Source organism: Triticum dicoccoides, chromosome 1B (assembly GCF_002162155.2).
Source record: "Triticum dicoccoides isolate Atlit2015 ecotype Zavitan chromosome 1B, WEW_v2.0, whole genome shotgun sequence".
Taxonomy (NCBI): Eukaryota; Viridiplantae; Streptophyta; class Magnoliopsida; order Poales; family Poaceae; genus Triticum; species Triticum dicoccoides.
In genome coordinates, this window is record NC_041381.1 from 226,159,581 (window position 1) to 226,167,308 (window position 7,728).

Below are 7,728 nucleotides of genomic sequence, written 5' to 3' on the forward strand. Positions count from 1 at the left end.
AAGGCTCCAAGATGGGATCTCGCGGATACAGAAGGTTACGGCGGTGGAAATTGTGTTTCATTGGCTCCCTGGATGTTTTCGGGGTACGTAGGCTTATATAGGAGGAAGAAGTACGTTGGTGGTTGCCTGAGGGACCCACGAGACAGGGGGCGCCCTATAAGGGGGGGGGCTCCTATCTCTTGGAGGCCTCGGCTGCTTATTAACTTGCACTCCTAGTCCTCTGGATCACGTTCATTCCAAAAATCATGCTCCCGAAGGTTTCATTCCATTTGGAGTCCGTTTGATATTCCTTTTCTTCGAAATACTGAAATAGGCAAAAAAACAGCAATACGGACTGGGCCTCCGGTTAGTAGGTTAGTCCCAAAAATGATAGAAATGTGTAAAATAAAGCCCATAAACATCCAAAAGGGGTAATCTAATAGCATGGAACAATCAAAAATTATAGATACGTTGGAGACGTATCAAGCATCCCCAAGCTTAATTCCTGCTCGTCCTCGAGTAGGTAAATGATAAAAACAGAAGTTTTGATGTGGAATGCTACCTAGCAAAATTCTTAATGTAATTTTCTTTATTGTGGCATGAATGTTCAGATCCAAATGATTCAAAATAAAAGTTCATATTGATAAAATAAATAGTACCACTTGAAGCATACTAATCAAAGTAATCATGTCTTCTCAAAATAACATTACAAAAGAAAGTTCATCCCCACAAAATCATATAGTTAGGCTATGCTTCATTTTTGTCACACAAAGATGTTCCCAACTTCTATACCCCCGATGACAAGCCAAGCAATTGTTTCATACTTAAATAATCTCAAACTTTTTCAACCTTCACGCAATACATGAGCGTGAGCCATGGACATAGCACTATGGGTGGAATAGAATATGATGATGGAGATTGTGTGGAGAAGACAAAAAAGGAGAAAGTCTCACATTGACAAGGATAATCAACGGGCTATGGAGATGCCCATCAATTGATGTAAACATGAGGAGTAGGGATTGCCATGCAACGGATGCACTAGAGCTATAAATGAATTCTCAAGAAAACAAAACTAGTGGGTGTGCATCCACCTTGCTTGCTCATGAAGACCTAGGGCATTTGAGGAAGCCCATCGTAGGAATATACAAGCTAAGTTCTATAATGAAAAATTCCCACTAGTATGAAAAAGACAACTTATGAGACTCACTATATGAAAAATATGGTGCTACTTTGAAGCACAATATATGAGACTCACTACATGAAGAACAAGGTGCTACTTTGAAGCACAAGTGTGGAAAAAGAGATAGTAACATTGCCCTTTTTATTTTTTTTATTTTTTTCTTTTTTCTTTTTTTTCTTTTTTTGGACTTCCTTTTTTTGGCCTTTCTTTTTTTCATTTTTTCTTTGGGCAATGCTCTAATAATGATGGTCATCACACTTTCATTGATTACAACATATGAATTACAACACGAAACTAGAACAAGATATGACTCTACATGAGTGCCTCCGGCGGTGTACCGGGATGGTGCAATGAATCAAGAGTGACATGTATGAAAATTAATGCATGGTGGCTTTGCCACAAATACGATGTCAACTACATGATCATGCGATGGCAATATGACAAAAGTAAAGTATGTCATGATGATGATGAACGGAATGGTGGAAAGGTGCATGGCAATATATCTCGGAATGGCTATGGAAATGCCATAATAGGTAGGTATGGTGGCTGTTTGGAGGAAGATATAAGGAGGTTTATGTGTGATAGAGCGTATCATATCACGGGGTTTGGATGCACCGGTGAAGTTTGCACCAACTCTCAAGGTGAGAAAGGGCAATGCACGGTACCGAAGAGGCTAGCAATGGCGGAAAGGTAAAAGTGCGTACAATCCATGGACTCATCATTAGTCAAAAGAACTCATATTCTTATTGCAAAAATTTAGAAGTCATCAAAAATCAGTTACTACGCGCATGCTCCTAGGGGGGTAGATTGGTAGGAAAAGACCATCGCTCATCGCCGACCGCCACTCATAAGGATGCACAAGCCAGGTACACTTCATGTTTCAAATTTGTTACACAACTTTAACCATACATGCATGCTACGAGACTTGCTAACTTAAACACAAGCATGACTTTAATATCACTACCTCCATATCTCAAAACAATTATCAAGTATCAAATTGATCATATCATCCAATTCACTTCCTATGATAGTTTTTATTATACCCAACTTGGATGCCTACCATTCTAGGACCAATTTTATAACCATGGAAAATACCATGCTGTTCTAAAAGACTCTCAAAATAATATAAGTGAAGCATGAGATAGTAGCAATTTCTACAAAAATAAGTCACCGCCGTGCTCTAAAAGATATAAGTGAAGCACTAGAGCAAAAAGTATCAAGCTCAAAAGATATAAGTGAAGCACATAGAGTATTCTAGCAAATTCTAATCAAGTAGGCTTCTCCCAAAAGGTGTGTACAGCAAGGATGATTGTGGTAAACTAAAAAGCAAAGACTAATATAATACACGACGCTCCAAGCAAAACACATATCATGTGGCGAATAAAAATATAGCTCCAAGTAAAGTTACCAATGAACGAAGACGATAGAGGGGACGCCTTCCCGGGGCATCCCCAAGCTTAGGCTTTTGGCTATCCTTGAATATCTTTGGGTGCCATGTGCATCCCCAAGCTTAGGATCTTGCCACTCATTATTCCATAGTCCGTAAAAGCTTTACTCAAAACTTGAAAACTTCACAACACAAAACTCAACAGGAAATCTTATAAGCTCCGTTAGTGAAAGAAAACAAAACCACCCACATAAGGTACTGTAATGAACTCATTATTTATTTATTTTGGTGTTAAACCTACTGTAATCCAACTTCTCTATGGTTTATAAACTATTTTACTAGCCAAAGATGCATCGAAATAAGCAAACAACACACGAAAAACAGAATTTGTCAAAAACAGAATAGTGTGTAGAAATCTGTAACTAATGCAAACTTCTGGAACACTAAAATTCCTACCAAAATAGGAAGTCCTGGAAAATTTGCTATTGATCAGCAGAAAAAAGAATCAACGCAAAAGCACATTTCTGTGATTTAACAAAACTAAATTGGTGCGCGAAAAGTTTCTGTTTTTCAGCAGAATCAAATCAACTATCATCATAGGTTGTCCTATAGGTTCTACTTGGCACAAACACTAATTAAAAGATAAAAACACATCTAAACAGAAGGTAGATGAAAGATTTATTACTAAACAGGAAAAAAACAAAAAAACAAAGAAAATTGGGTTGCCTCCCCACTAGCGCTATCGTTGAACGCCCCTAGCTAGGCATAAAAGCGAATATAGATATAAGCAGTGTCATCTTTGGCACTAAATGCATAAGTAGCCCGCATGATAGATTCAGAAGGTAATTTGACTTTCTTTCTTGGAAAGTGCTCTATGCCTTTCTTTAATGGAAACTGGAATCTAATATTCCCTTCCTTCATATCAATAATCGCGCCAATCGTTCTAAGGAAAGGTCTACCAAGAATAATAGGGCAAGAAAGATTGCAATCTATATCAAGAACGATAAAATCTACAGGCACAAAATTTCTATTTGCAACAATGAGAACATCATTGTTCCTTCCCATTGGCTTTTTAATGGTGGAATCCGCAAGGTGCAAATTTAAAGAGCAATCATCAAGATCATGGAAACCTAGAATATCACATAAAGTTTTCGAAATCGTGGAAACACTAGCACCCGAATCACACAAAGCAAAACACTCATGATCTTTAATTCTAATCTTTATAGTAGGTTCGCAATCATCATTAAGTTTTCTAGGTATAGATACTTCCAAATTAAGTTTTTCATCATAAGATTGCATCAAGGCATCAACAATATGTTTGGTAAAAGCTTTATTTTGACTATAAGCGTGAGGAGAATTAACAACGGATTGCAACAAGGAAATACAACCTTCTAAAGGACAATAATCATAATCAAATTCCTTGAAATCCGAGATAGTGGGTTCAATACTATTTAAAGTTGTGACCTCTCCAATCCCAATTTTACCAAATTTAGCATCAAGATCTAAAAACTCCGAATTCTTGGGACGCCTTCTAGGTAAAGTTGACTCATCATCGGTCCCATTTTCAGATTTCAAATGGACTACCACATACGGATGTGTAGATTCACTCATTTTGCTCTCTATGTAGTCACTTGTTGAAATCTCTAAAAAGACAAATATTTAGGAATGAAGGGAGTAGAAAACAGAGTTGGTGATGCTGGTGTGCGTGCCATCCTGCAATATAGGCCGTCGGATTTATATCTAACGGATAGGAAGGAAACTATGGCAATTTTGCAAATATATACCCACACCCCTCTCCACGTTCGCAAATAAGATCTTCCCTCGTTCATCCTTTTCTCTCACAAGATAAACTACTCATACAAATGCATCTTGATGTTCCGTGCAACGCACAGGCATCTAGCTAGTTTCTTTTAAACTAGCTACTGCAATAATTGGGTTGAAGTGATATATTTTATGTCTACCCTGAATGATTTCAGATTCACTAGTAGTAACAAAGAAAAGGTTGCCTTGTTAATTAACAGAAAACAGGGTGAAAACTATGACATGAGGCCAGAAAAAATGAGGCACTCTGGGTTCAGCGTCATCGTCACTACAGTTGTGTGCGCACGAGAAGTCTACATATTGAGGGGGCTACAAAGAAAAAGACGTACCGAGTGTGTCTGAGCGAGGCACAGAGACACAATGTTTGAGAGAGAAACCAATTGACAGATTAAGATCAGATCGAGTTGTCACCCTTCTGCTGTCATTGTTTGGGTGGGGGGAGGGAGAGAAAGACGTATCAAGAGTGTGCGCGGTAGGCACAGAGGCACAACTAGCGAGTGTGTGTGTGTATGTGTGTGTGTGTTTGAAAGAGGAGTAGATAGATTACTATCAAGATCAAGGTGCCACTCTACTCCTTTGGTGTCGGGTTGTGTGTGTGTGTGTGTGAGAGAGAGAGAGAGAGAGAGGGAGAGAGAGAAGCCAGTCGATAGATTAGTATCAAGATCGAGGTGTCACCCTACTCCTTCGGTGTCGAGAAGTGTGTGTGTGGGTGTGTGTGAGGGGGCAATGACACTTACATATCTCTACTCTTATAAAAAACAGAGTTGGTGATGATGGTGTTCCTGCCATCCTGCAATATAGGCCATCCGCTTTATATCTGGCGGATAGGAACGAAACTATAGCAATTTTGCAAAAAGATACCCACACCCCTCTCCACATTTGCAAATAAGGCATTCCCTCGTTCATCCTTTTCTCCCACAAGATAAACTACTCATACAAATGCATCTTGATGTTCCCTGCAATGCATGGGAATCTTGCTAGTAGGGAAAAGTAGTTTGTGTGACACATATCTAGCTATATTAAGGGATAGGTAGATAGCATGTGTGCGAGGCATACTTAAAGCATCACGAAGATAAACAAATGGTGTGCATGCAAGTGCCGGAAAAATGAAGCGAGAAACAATGTGTACGCGCGCGCGCATGTGTGTGTGTGTATTTATGTGTGTGTGTGAGAGAGAGAGAGAGAGATAGAGAGAGAAAGAGGCAGAGAGAAATCTCAAAACAAAAGGTGCTCTGCTGGAATCCCATTGTATGTATTCATATGGTTCCGGAACTCGAGTTAACCTTGGGCATATGTGTGATAGACATAATTATACTTTGAGACATTAGTGGCTATGGGTGGGCGGAATTAAAGGGGTGGGCATGTCCGACAGAGAGAGCGTGTGTGTTCTTGTGTGAGAGACCTGTAGGACGGGGTAGAAAGACGAATTCTAACCTTGACGGAGGGAGAGAAATACATGAAGTGCATGTGTGTGATTCTGATGCCCACAGGGAAATGAGATATGTATGCGTGTGAGAGAGATTGCACAATTCATTCACGTATCACTATCTAGCGATCGTGGATGTGCATCGCTTGAACATAAATCAATATCTACTTTGTATCGTGGCCAAAGGTACAATATCGATTCAACGCTATAAAGATTGGACACTCACATATCAAATTTTTTCTATCTAAATAAACCTTTTCAGTTGTGCATGCCAAAGTTACAGTGATGTTTCTTCAAACAACCAATGTAGCTATCATGTACATGCACCATTGTTACTCTTGCATTCAAATACATAGGCTGAACGTTTGATCCCTTTTTTGTGAACACACCTCTACACCCGTATGATTGGTCGTGCCCGTGTGAAGGTCTAAGTTATCGGCGCATCATCCTGAGTTATTGTCTTTTTTCTGGGGTGGACTTCACACCAGTTATTAACTGTTGATTCCCCCGTGTACACAGTCTCGCAAGACCTTCCCGCTAGCATGGTCCAAAATTAGTTGAAACTGGATACGAATGATCCCGCGGGCAGCAAAATCTCCCGCCTCCTTCTAAAATTTCCGCTGCCTAGTCTTTAGCATGCAAAATTCCCCTTTTGTCCTTGGTGCATGGAGACCAACAGTTACAATACTGCCCTCATCTACATAATAGGTCGGGGCTGCTTTGGTATCTTCCGGTTCCCCCCACCACACGGCACCCCCATTTCTTCTCCCCCTCCTGCAAAAATGACTAACTCCACAGCACCAGAGCATCTTACATCACATCGTCCGTACTTCATCGGCCTTTCTACCCCTCCCCTCTCGAAACCCTAGACTGCTCATCCACCGGCGTACCAGAGCCCATTCACTGCCAGCGGCGTCCACCTCACCGGATCTGCTTCTGCGGCCGCATCTACCCCTCCCACCTCCCCTAGAAACAAGTAGACTGCTCATCCACCATTGTACCATAGCCCATTCAGTGCCGGCCTTGTCCATGGCACAAGATCTGCTTCACCGGTACTCTCCTCAACCGCAGCGCATCTGCAGCGACTCATTCGTACTCCCCACCGGAGACGCTTCGTCCACACACCTCGAAGCCGCCCCACCGACGCCCCCATCGACGGCCTCTGATCCTCTTTGCCGACACCTTCATCAACCCTACCGGAGCCGCTTTGCCGACACCATCGTCAACCCTACTGGAGTAGCTTCGAATATACCATTCTCAACCCTATCGGGGCCACTTTGCCAACTCACAAGTCCACGGCCTCAGATCCGCTTCCTCGCACCCTCATCCAACCTACCGGAGCAGCTTCTGACGCCCCGTCCATGGCCGTAGATTCGCATCGTTGACACCATCCTTAACCCAACCACTGGAGCAGCTTCACCGATGCCCTCGTCCACGGCCACAGATTCGCTTCACCCACACCATAGTTCACCCTACCGGAGCCGCTCAACAAACACCCTACTCGACGGTTCTAGATCTCCTTACCGGACCCCGACAGCCAGCGCAACGTCATCACCCTTGACGTTTCTAACCTGATTCCCACCGTCTGGCAAGATGCCAACCACCCGCCACGGCCTAGGTACTTGTCACCTTTAAACCCGTCCAGCATCACCTGCCCGATGTACTTCAAGTATACTAACAGGTCGCTATTACTTGTTATGCAGCTGGCAAAAACTACAAGGACGATGTTTCTTCTAGATCTAACAGCTTGGCCAACCAAGATCCTAGACTGAGGCATTGCTATGATCTTGTAAGTGTGTCTCTCTCTCTTGTATTCTTGTGTGCCTGCCAGCGTGCTTTGCTAGGATTTTCGACCAGTAATCCCTTTGTGCAGACAATGATTTCTACTACTGGCTGCTAAATTAGATATGTAGATGTCATACATGATACTACCTC